The sequence below is a fragment of the Papio anubis genome, chromosome 4 (genome assembly GCF_008728515.1).
Source record: "Papio anubis isolate 15944 chromosome 4, Panubis1.0, whole genome shotgun sequence".
Lineage (NCBI taxonomy): Eukaryota > Metazoa > Chordata > Mammalia > Primates > Cercopithecidae > Papio > Papio anubis.
The window spans coordinates 102,630,843-102,643,572 of NC_044979.1; the positions used below are offsets into that span (position 1 = coordinate 102,630,843).

The window sequence follows — 12,730 nt, forward strand, 5'->3', positions numbered from 1 at the left end:
TTATGAAACATTGAATAAATTTTTTAAAAACTATGCATATATAGTAAAAGAAAACAGCAGGACAGGGGATTTGTCTTTACAGAACACCATTAAATGCAGATGAAATTAGAATTAGAAAATTACCATTTGCAACAGCTAATGTAATAATTAATTCAGGCAAAGATCATCAATGGATGCATAATCAGTTGGTAAATGTTACAGAGGAAGAGGGTATTGGTGTCTCAAAGTATCATCCCACATTTCACTTATTAAAAGGAAAAGGGCATTTTTATAATAGAGAAATATGACAGATACCACCTTAACTGTGTGATTTAACTTAGTAAATCTGATTATGGGACAAATTGGTTTTGTATGCCTCCAGATGTAATGCAAAGAAAATGACACAACATCGTATGTGCCACATTCTTCATTAAAATGTCTAATCTGGCTGGGCGTGGTGGCTCACGCCTGTAATCCCAACACTTTGGGAGGCCGAGGCAGACAGATTATTTCAGGCCAGGAGTTCAAGACCAGCCTGGCCAACATGGTGAAACCCTGTCTCTAATGAAAGTATAAAAATTAGCTGGGCATGGTGGCACATGCCTGTAATCCCAGCTACTCAGGAGGCTGAGGCACGAGAATCACTTGAACCAGAAAGGGAGAGGCTACAGTGAGCCAAAATTGTGACACTGCACTCCAGCCTGGGCAACAGAGTGAAACCCTATCTCAAAATAAAATAAAATAAAATAAAGTGGTCTAATCTGAGGAAACAATTTTAATGAGGAAACAATCAGGCAAGTACAAATTATCAGACCTCTACAAAATAATTAGTTCAGACTCCTCAAAAATGTTAAGGCCATTAAATAAAAAGAGAAAAAACTGTTTGAGATAAACTTTTCTAAACAAAATGACAACTAAATGCAATGTACGATCCTTAATCAGATTCTGGATCCAAAATAAAAGCATCAAATAATTTATGGGAATAAACTATGTAAATGAGAATATGGGTTATATTAAGATATTACTGTATAATTATTAGTGTTAAATTTCTCAAGTATGATAACAGTATTGTGATTATGTAGGAGAATGTCTTGCTTTTAGACAATATATTCTGAAGTATTTAGGGGTGAGATATATCTCCAACCCATTTTCAAATGGATTAGAAAAATGTCTGCCGGTGTTCGTATAAGAGAGACAGCATATGTGTTAAAATATTAAAACTGGTAAATGAAAGTGAATCTAGAGCATTTCTATAAGTTTCAATTTGTTCAAAATAAAAAGCTGGAGAAAAAACAGAGAAAAATGCAATTTTCTTGTACTGCCTTTCTAGTATAAGATTTACAGTGGAACTAGACATACCCCAAGTGAAGATATAGAACAGCTGTTGGCTCTACCGTCACACCTGGGAACAATTGCATAATTTAGGTACGGATCTGCCATAGGCAGAGAGTCTTTGCTGGAACAAAAGAACTTCTAACCATATAAACAAGAATCCGAAAAAGCTACAAACACAAAAATGAGTATTTGTTGTGACAGCCACCCCTCCCTCAACCTGGGACACACATAGACATACACACACGTGAATCTGGCAGGCAAAGAAGTTGGGGAGAGTCAGAACCCAGTGAGCTCACAATCTCACACACAGCGCTTAGGTTCCAGGGCCTTGCCACGGCTGAATCTGGAGATGGATTAAAATTAACTAAAAAGCTGAAAACTAATCCCTTCCCAGTTTAAAGAGTGGTGAGATCAAAGGAATCGTCCCCTGAGTTGAGCACCGGGAAAGTTGGAGACTGAGACAAAGAAAAAAGAGACCACTGTAGTTCATTTGAAACTGGAAGTAAACTAAAACAAATTAAAACTATACTACTGCCCTGCTTGGCAGGGCTTCATGTGGGATCCCAAATTCTCAGTCTGTCTTCCCAGGTGCTTGACATAAAAGAAGATGTTCCCTTTCTAGGGAAATTGAGGCAAAAATGATTATCTAGTTCAACCTTTATCATTATTTTACAGAAATTGTCTTCCATAAAGTAAAAAGCTATGAGACATGCAAAGTAGCAGGAAAACACGATCCACAATCAAGAGAAAAAAAAGTCAATGGAGTTAAATTCCCAGATAATGTAGGTGTTGGCATTAGAAGACAGACTTTAAAATAACTACAATAATTAGATTTTAAAACGTATAGAAAAATATTAGTGAGATGAATGAAGAGATAGGAAATTTCAACAGAAAAATGGAGACTCTAGGGGAAAAAAATGGAAATCCTAAGAAGGAACGAAGGAAGAAAGAAGGCAAGAAGGGAGGAAGGCAGAGAGGGAATTTACCAGACAGTGATAATAGCAGACTGCATGCATCAAAATAAAGCATCCATCAACTCCTAGACATGGCAAGAGAAAACACCCAAAGGGAGGAATAGAGAGGGGAAAAAAAAAAAAATGGGGAAAAAAACCAGAATGTCAAAAATCTGTGAGATAGTATTTTTTAAAAGTTGAACATACATGTAATTAGAATCCCCAAAGGAGAAGAGAGAAAGAATGGAGAAAATAAAGTATTTAAAAAGAAGATCTTGGCTAGAAATTTTCCAAAACTGATTAAAAATAAAAACCAACCCACAAAACAAAAGCATTCAATGAACAAAGCACGTCTAGGTTCACCACCATCAACCAATAAAAAACAAATATATAACGAAAATCTTCAAACAACAGAGAAAAGACACATTACATTCAGAGGAACAACAATAAAAATTATAGCTGACTTCTTAAGTGGAAGCCAGAAGTTAATGGAATGGCATCTTTAAAGTGCTGAAAGGTAAAGCTATCAACCTATAATTCTTATTCAGCAAACATACACTTCAAAAATGAAGGCAAGATAACATTTTTAGACAGACAAAAACTAAGGGACTTATTGGCAGATCTTTATCACAATGCTAAATAAAATTATTAAAACTAAAGAGAAATTATGTCAGATGGAAATCCAGATCTGCAGGAAGAAATTAAGGACACCACTGAGATGCAAACTGAAATGCCCAGTTGTGAAAGATGACTAGGAGTTAATTAGGCACAGGTCAAGATGAGGGGGCGCAGAGGCATATAGAAAGCATAGGAAACAGCGTGTGCAAAGGCCCTGAGGAAGGAAAAGGAATAGTCCTTTCCGGGAACTGGAGAAAGAAGGGCCAATAGGGCTGAAGCAAAACAAACAAAAATAGCCTGAAGAGTGATGTGAGACAAAAGCAGAAATCCAGCTGGGGCAAGGTCATAAAAAATGTTGTAGGCTACTTTTCTATTGTAAACTGCTTTTCAAATTTACATCAGCAGATATGCTGCTAAGATTAACACACTGTTTTTATTGAACTTTTGAAGTTACTGTAAGTTTAATATAAGTTCACAAATCCATAGACATACCAGTGAATAGACTTCATAAAATTATACATCTTGTACTTACAGTTTCCCAAATTCATGTAAAACGTAATTTAAATCATGTCATTCTACTAGTCATCATCCTCTAGAGGCATTCCATCCACTCCAAATAGACCCTACAATGACCTACAGAAATCTGCTCTCACTCTATCCTACCTCCAATTATTAACTGTCTGACCTTATCCTCTATCACTCTCTGCTCCTCCTTGCTACTGCCCAAATAAGCCAGTTATTCTCCTGCTTTAAGGTAGAAGATTATCCCACGTTTACATGATTGTCCACAAGGATAGGAGTCTTTGTTTTACTTACATAACTCAATCATCAAAAAGTACCTGGTGTACAGGCCGAAAACTTACCAACACTGGAAAGAAAGGAAGAAAGAATGAAAGAAAAACGAAGAAAGAGGTCCACAAATTGGCAAGAAAAGGTCTCTGCACCTTTCATTTGTAAAAGATAAATTATAGTGATGTCTTCTTTGAAATGCTACTCCCCTACTGAAGAGTTTCGTGTTTGGAGAGATAAATGGGGAATCAAGAAACTTGTAATCCTCTCGCTGCAAAAAGATGTGCAATATTGATCTGGGCAATAATTTCTTGGATAAGACTGCAAAAGCACCGGCAAGGAAAGCAAAAATAGTCAAATAGGTTTGCGTCAAACTAAAACGCTTCTGTACAACAAAGGAAATAATGAACAGAGTGTAGAGTCAATCCGAGGATTGGCAGAAAATTATCTGCAAACCATGCCTCTGATAAGGGGCCAATATTCAAAATATATAAGGTACTCAAATAACTCAACAGCAAGAAAACACCTCAATTTTTAAAATGGGCAAAGAATCTGAAGTCATTTCTCAAAAGGAAAGATACAAATGGCCAACAGATACATGAAAAAAAAAGTGTTCAGCTTCTCAAATCATAGGGGAAATTCAAATTAAAACCAAAATGAGATATCAACTTACACCTGTTAGAATGGCTATTATCAAAAAACACAAATGATAAGTGTTGGAGAGGATGTGGAGAAAAGGAAACTCCTGCACATTGTTGGTGGGAATGTAAATTCATACAGTCATTCTAGAAAGCCATGTAAGTTTCCTCAAAAACACTAAAAGTAGAATTGGCAATCCCACTTCAGAGTATATATCCAAAGGAACTGAAATCAGTACGTCAGCGATATCTCCACTCCCGTGGTCATTTCAGCATTATTCACAATAGCCAAGATATGGAAGCAACCCTAAGTATCCATAAAGAGATTAATAAGGAAAATGTGCTATACATACTCAACGGAATATGACACAGCCTTAAAAAAAGAAGGAAATTATGTCATTTGAGACACTATGAATGGAACTGAAAGATACTATGCTAAGTGAAATAAACCAAGCAAAGGAAGTCAAATATTGTATGATATTAATTATATGCGGAATCTAAGAGTCATTCTCATAGAAACAGAGAACAGAAAGGTAGTTACCAGAGGCTCAGGAGAGAGATGGGTAATGGGGAGATGATCGAAGGATATAAAGTTTCAGTTGGGCAGGAGGAATAAGTTTTAATGATCTATCGCTCTGCCTGGTGACTACAGTTAACAACAATGTATTGCATATTTCAAAATTGCTAAAAGAATAGATTTTTAGCATTCTCACCACAAAAAAAGCTAAGTTGGTGAGGGAATAGATATGTTAATTTGCTTGATTGACTCTTTCTACAATGTACACATAAATCAAAACATCACATTGTAGCCCATTAATATCTACAACTATTATTTGTAAGTTAAAATAAATAATTTTTTAAAAATACAAATAAAATCATCTCCCTGCTGGGTAACCTTGAGCCAATCACTTAATGTTTTATTGTTTCCATTTTTATGCTATTGGGATATTTACTAGGAATCTACCATATAAGAATATTATAAGGATTAATGAGATTGTTTTCAAAGTGTTCCAAGAATTCTTTTCCAAATCTTATATAAATGGCATAACTATGTCAATAAGTAATTAGGAACATGTATGTTTATAGTTTAGTCTCAGTTCAGTGCAAAAATATTTAAGAAATATGGGTCAGAAATATGTTGTGGGTCCTAAAAATGGGTTAATTAGATATGAACCCCAAGGCAATCCTTTCATTCACTTTGAATTACTTTTTTAAAAAGTATTTATTTTTAAAAAATACAAAGTAAGAAATTTCCTCTTCATACGTGCACATCTTTATATATGCAATTATGTTTTACATAAAACAGAATCAATCATGCTTGGTAATAGTTTTTTTTAAATCTTACTATGAAAAAGCTAAACAATCCTATTTCACAAAAAAAGAATTTCTAACAATCAAAAAATACAAGGCCTTTGATGCCTATACCATCTGGTTCTTTGTTTGCTCTCCGACCTCTCTGTGGTATACCTATACTTACAGACAGAGAAAATGAAGGAAGGATATTTCCTAATCGGCTGCCACTGGAAAAGAAAAAAACAAAAATTCAGGTCAATCCTAAGAAAAACCTTAAAATACATAAGATCATAACCTCTGGTATTATAAAAGATTTTAGTCACACTAGAACTCTCCTATGCTTATTTACAAAATAGTTTATTTCCTCCAAAATTTCATTAGTCAAAATAATCTTTTTTCATTTTTAAGAAATCATTTGCTATCTTCAATATGTATAGACTCAGAAAAGCACGCAAACTGAAAGGGAATAAAAAATTCTTACTAGTCATATTACTGTACATCATACAACCTGATTTTTCTTTTTTCTTTATAACCTCATATTTATTTATGTCCTTCAACATTTCTCAAACTGCTTTCCTTGGGACAGATGATATACATTAGGAAAAAGGGTGAGAAAGATGTGCAAGGAAAGGGATCCATGGTCATGAGGATGGAAAACCCCACACTGCCTACCTGCTCCTAGAAATTCACAAGGCACTTCCACACATTAAAGATTTAATTTCGTATTTCCCAAATCCCATCCCCAAGCTACTTTTCTGCAGAATACACTTGAGGAATATCAGTTTATAGATGAAGTTTTATGTTTCATTTGTTTTCAAAAACTGGAATAGAACACAAATATTAAAGTATGACAATCAGGCTTATAACTCTATGTAAGAAATTATGATGGTATAATCCAGTAGTTCCAACAATTAACCTTCATTTGCTCAGATAAGAGTGAAATATGTTCCCTACTATACCCGAAGTCTGGGTAGGGGACATAAGGCTTTGTTTAGGTTTATTTCATCATGTTCTGCATCTTTACTCTTGAGGTCTTCTTACTTGTTTTAGCTCATGCTGCTTTCTCATTATTCTACCCAAATATCCTTCCTTCTTTTTCTCTATCTATAAGTATAGGTATATCACAGAGAGGTCAGAGAGGAAACAAAGAATGAGATGGTATAGGCATCAAAGGCCCTGTATTTACTCTCGTGATGTATGAATGAGGAAAAGAGGAAGAGATGCAATGGCCAGCAGGGATAATCCACGTAAGTATCCAGAAGGAGACAGGTAGGGCTGCGACCCAGCACAGGTGGCCTGTTTGCCTTGGCAAAAGAGGAGGAAGATTGCATATTTAGTGGCAAGTACTTTGTGGAGTTTCCATGTTCCCCACAGAGCAGAAGACAAAGCCACTTGCTGCTAGAGAGAAACAACGGCAGCATTAAAGGTTTGAGCCTACCTTTGTAGTTAATAACCCCTGTTATAGATTAATGTTCCCCGTGTTGTTTTACTTTGCTTACATCAAACTATAGAAAACCCATCATTATTATACCCTCTGCTAAAAAAAAAAAAAAGTTAAATGTACCCTTCCCCAAAAGAAATACCACCTATAACCAATCAAACTGCTGTGACTATGTGCCAATTCGTATGAACAATGTTGTATTCCTGCTAAAAATATCTGTCTCTGCCTATATAAATGAAACCTAAACTTCCCTACCTCCAAAGGCTGACTTCATTCCTTTGGAGTTGGTGTCCCTGAGTGGTCCACCCTCACACTTTGTGCTTGAATAAACGCTCTTTAGATTCTGATCCTTTTGATTATTTTAAGTTAACACATATGTATGACAGAGTATTTTGATATAATTTGTGGTGTATTCTGTCAGAAAGAATTTTTAAACTTTTACGTATTTAAATATGTTGATATTTTCCTTTATTTCTTCTGCACTTCCTGTCTTGTCTCTGAAGGCCTTCCACACCTCAGAACTATAGTCTCCTAAAATATCTTCTAATATTATTAATTGCATTTTCCACTTAGCTCTTTCACCCTAATTTTGTTCTCCTTGAACTAGCCAATTATATTATATCATTTTATCAAGTAAACATCCCTTTTATCAGTGAAACGAAATTCAGCCTTTATCTTATACTAATTTCTTACAATGCTAGACTCTGTTCTATTTCATTCAACTGCAGCTGACTTAATTCTCTGTGTGTGTGGTTTTTTTTTTTTTTTTTTTTGTATCACACTATTTTTATTACTGTAGCATTATGGTAATTTTAACACATGATTTTAAAAAGCTCCCCACCCCCAACTACACTTATTTTTAAGATTTAGGTAATTCTTACCAACTTATTCTTACATATAACATCTGAACCAGTCTCCCAACCCTGCTCCCCTACCCAAGAAAAAATTGTCAGGCTTCTGATCAGAATGACATTAAATTTATACATAATTTGGGTTGGGAAGGACGGTCATTTATATGATGGCCATTCAGTTGCACAGTATATCTCCTTCCATTTACTCAATTCTAATTGTATTCCTTCAAATAAAAATTTTTGGGGCCAGGCACGGTGGCTCATGCCTGTAATCCCAGCACTTTGGGAGGCCAAGGCAGGTGGATCACTTGAGGCCAGGAGTTCAAGACCAGCCTGTGCAACATGATGAAACACTGTCTCTACGGAAAAAAAAAAAAAAAATAGCCATGTGGTGGCGCATGACTAGTCCCAGCTACTCAGGAGGATGACAGTCAAGAACCCTTTGAACCGGGAAGGCGGAGGCTACAATAAGCTGAGATTGCGCCACAGCACTCCAGCCTGGGTGAAACTGTCTCAAAAATAATAAAGTTTACTTTGGACAACCAATGTAAGGGTCAAATACCAAGTTAAAACTTCTAGAAATACAAAGAGAACATGATAAAATGTGATCACAGGGGAAAATTTTAATTCTTTCATAATCTGACAGGTCAAGTAAGCTAAAGGAAACATACTAGGGATTTGAAGGAGACAATCAACAAGCTCAGTGTTGTGACTATACGGAGATTACACATCATTGTCTTATGTCACAAGAAAGATGAGTTTTTTAAAAAACGACACTTGAGGAATTTAATGTAAAATTTCCTTTTAAAAATTCCCTGGAACAATGAGGAATCAAAATGAAAATGTAGTAACTTTAATTTTCTAAATGACAGAGTAAAGGTAGGGAAAAAACAAAAGACTCACAAATCCAATTCCCTGACCAAATCTCAGGATGAGGTTTGCCTAAGAAGTCGCATACCCTCACTCAGTTGTCATACAACCTGGGAGGCTCTGAGGTTGGACAATTTCCTGAGAGCAGAGCCACTGTGACAACATTCTTTTTTCACCAAATTACTAAAATACAGGTTATGGTCCAACACTTTACATGAATATGGGCTCAGCTTTGCTTAACTAACAAAAGAGGCAGATTTTTTTCTAGTACATTTCTGAGAACTGCAAAACTAGAGGAAGAGAATAAAATTTGTTTATCTACAAGGAATGTTCTGAGTTAGAATCACTGTGAAATGATGTGACTTGAAACAAATCTAAAATAGTGTTCTCGATGTCCACCCTCTCACCCCAATCCATAGAGGATACTAAGTCCTTTTAATTTGCTAAACAGAAAAGATGCAGCAATCAGAATATCTAAAATTTAAAAAAAAAAATTTCCCATTATAGTTGATCAGTTGATATTTTAGCATTCCCTAGTGGTTAAAAAAAAAAAAGTCTCTTCTGTAATATTACTGTCAGAAAATATGAAAGCTCCTATTGTGCAAATTTTAAAACATTCTAAGCTTGTTAAACATTTACCACATTTACTCATACATCTCATTCATCTAAACCTTGATTTTTCTCAGACATAAAATGAGGGGATAATAAAAAATAAAGCTAAAAAGGACCTAAAATTACTTTCCAGTTCTAAAATTTAAGAATTCTATAATTCTCTTCCTTCTTACCTGCTACGGTTGTATAGATTTAAATCAATTAGCAAGTTTTGATAGATTTTATTAATGATTGACATTTTTATCTCTATTTACAAAAATGATGAACCACCCCAAAGTTAAACTTTTGAAAAGAAAAAAGCAATCAGTGTTAATTCAAAACTATATTAAATAACTCTTTTTTTTTTTTTTTTTGAGACGGAGTCTGGCTCTGTCGCCCAGGCTGGAGTGCAGTGGTCGGATCTCAGCTCACTGCAAGCTCCGCCTCCTGGGTTCACGCCATTCTCCCGCCTCAGCCTCCCGAGTAGCTGGGACCACAGGCGCCCGCCACCTCGCAGGGCTAATTTTTTGTATTTTTTAGTAGAGACGGGGTTTCACCGTGTTAGCCAGCATGGTCTCGATCTCCTGACCTCGTGATCCGCCCATCTCGGCCTCCCAAAGTGCTGGGATTACAGGCTTGAGCCACCGTATGAGTAAGTTTTCTTATTGTTGTATAAATGCTTAAGAAAGAGAAAATGGAGAAAAATTTGAAAATAACCAAATTAAGATAATTTCCAATCTTAAGTTGGAGATTGAAGGCTTGGGCACCTTCCTAGCCCAATGAAGAAATGCCAAGCAGGCCTGGTTCAGAGCTGAGAACCTTCCCCTATACTCACGGTGGCAGGGGGAGAGGGGATTCACTGGTTACTAAGGAAAGAGATAGGAAAGAAAGATGAGGAATGAGGATAAGAATTAGGAAGGGTGAGAAAAGTTCTCAGCTTGGTCCTTTCCAGTGTTTCAAGCAAGTCATTAATGCCTTTAATTTAACTCTCTATCTGCCAGTTCTAACAGAAGTTTTCATTTATTAGATTGTGAACTCCTCAATTCACCCATGGTGCCAAGGACCAACGACCAAGCCTTGTCCATGAAAGACAGTGAAAGGGTATCTGAAAACAGAACTATTCAATCAAAAGACTGCTGGCATTCCTTTTTTTGAAAGCTTGCAGCCAAACACACCACACCTCATGTCACACCAGGCAGGGCCATGTGTTCAGGTGAGCCTCTGCTCTGACCCAACCACCACACCCTCAACTCCTATGCAGACCTCTACACTGTGTGCTCCAGGCCCTTCATTCCATGGTGAACAATTACCTATCCAACACCTGCAGCCTCTTCCCAAATGCTTCCTCCCTCTCCTGCCCGGAAATATCACTCTCCTCTGAACAAATGCTTCCCCTGGAGCCTCCCCTACAATTCTGCCTCCTAGTATCCCAGAGTCTGTCCATTTCCCTCCACCCCACCACCGCCATACCAGCCCAGGCTCCCATCCTCTTCCCCTGGGCTGCTACAGCCTCCGACACCCCCCACCCAAAGCCTGCTCCCTCTACACTGCAGAGTGTGTTGTCTTTAACAATGAATAGACCCAATCCCACTCCATCCACACAGCCCTTCAATGGCATCCCACTGCCCACAAGGTCAAACCCAAACACCAAAACATGTAAAAAATGCCTCGCAGGATCTGGCCCCTGCATACACCTCGACTCCTTTCACTATTCTTCCTCCTGCCCACACTCTGTTCTCCAGCTGCACTGTCCTCGGTTACAGTTCCTCAAATGATAAGACCACACTGACAAGAGTGTGCAGAGCAGCATGGGAGCAAGACCAGCGGGGAGCAGAGCCCCATGAGCTGATGCAGAGTCATCCCAGGGTGATGGGCTGGCACAGAAGTGGAAGGACGCCAGAGATATTCTGAAGCAGGACAGTAAAAATAGGATTTTGTGTCTCCTTGGATTACAGAGGAAAGAGGAAAGTCATGGCTATCTCTTGGAGGTGAGACTGGACATTAGAGTAGACAGAAGTGTCATTTGCTGAGAGAATGAAGACATAAAAAGAGGAAGGTTTTGGAGAAAAGATACCAATATTGCCAACCAATAACTTTCATCAATTTATGCATACTAAATAAAAATACTTATCTTTTAAATATTCATACACAACTGTTAGATCAAATGGGTTTGATTAAAGATGCGTTAGCAGGCCAAGTTAATACTATATTAAAAATATATATATATAGCTGGAAAAGTTTGAGATGGTGGAATTCACAGCCTATTTAAGACGTGTTTTCAGCCAAAAATCCAGCCTGTATGAGTAGTAAATGCTTGATTTTTTGAAAATAAAAAAGAAGAAAATATCATGTAAAACAATGGAAGCAAAACTGGCATGAAATTTAAGAAATTCAACTTTTCCTTAAAACAGGTGAAGGGCAGTGGAAGAGTGGAAAATTAATACAGAACGCTCTTCCATTCTGCTACAGAACCTAAGAATACTGAGCACTTCATAGGTAACTTGGTTGGATCATGGGAAGAGACGGTAGGAAAATTAACTGTGTTAGTGATGACTATTCACTTCAGACGTAAAAGGGGACATCAAGCAAAATTAAAAAGCGCTTTGACATACAGACTAATCTTCCAGGCCCTCAGGGCTTCTGGAACATATCTAGAAATAAAGCAGCTTAAAAAAGTCAGTTATCAAAGAAAAACTCTGAACCTCCAACGACCAAAGAAGGTAACAGAGAACAGAAAATCGGAAGATGAAGGTATTGTCCTCTGACTAGCTGGTTCCTCATGTGGGAGAAAAGGCGTTTTCTGCTGACTACTTATGTCTACAAAAGGATGTCCAGGCTTTTCTCACAAGAGCTCAGAAACAATGGAGAACTGGGTAGAGACAAGGGTAAATGTTCAAAAGAGGGGGAGGAGATTAGGAACAGATCAGAGGGGACCCAGGGACTCTGGGCAGCCCTCATTAAATGTAGAGAAGTTCATGAAAACGATTATTTAAGTTCTCTTCAAAAAGCGACCTCATTGCCAGAGAGGGGATGGAAGTGAGGAAAAGGGAACACTGACCCTGCCTCAGTGAGTGTGTGCTCAGCCCTCATGCATAGGTGTCTGCATATGAGCAGGGGTGAGGGGGAGGAGGAGTCACTGGCACTGGGTGTCACTTCTGCACTGAGGTGAAGAATCAGATATGCCTCCTGGACTCCGGTCACAGGTAGAGGCAGTTGAGGCTGGCAAATGAAAAAGCAACAAGATGAAAGAAGCCTGGGTCTCCCCAAACAAAGCAGTTTCCACTCTGCTCATGCTGTAATAAAAGCCACTAGTCAGTTAAGACCCATCCACTTTGCAACCTTCTAACCAGCTCCTCATTCTTAGATACAAAT

At 37.5% G+C, this 12,730-nt stretch overlaps 1 protein-coding gene across 6 annotated transcripts in view; it reads right to left on the reverse strand.

Moving 5' to 3' along the window:
• The window catches only part of LOC103882917 (probable C-mannosyltransferase DPY19L1), a 68,205-nt gene extending 62,376 nt beyond the window's left edge, over positions 1-5,829 (reverse strand). For all 6 annotated transcript variants that reach the window (XR_004183250.1, XR_004183248.1, XR_004183247.1 and 3 more), the window contains exon 1: positions 5,790-5,829. The gene's annotated coding sequence lies outside the window, so the exon portion shown is untranslated. The remainder of the gene's footprint in view (positions 1-5,789) is intronic.
• Positions 5,830-12,730: the final 6,901 nt, after the last annotated feature.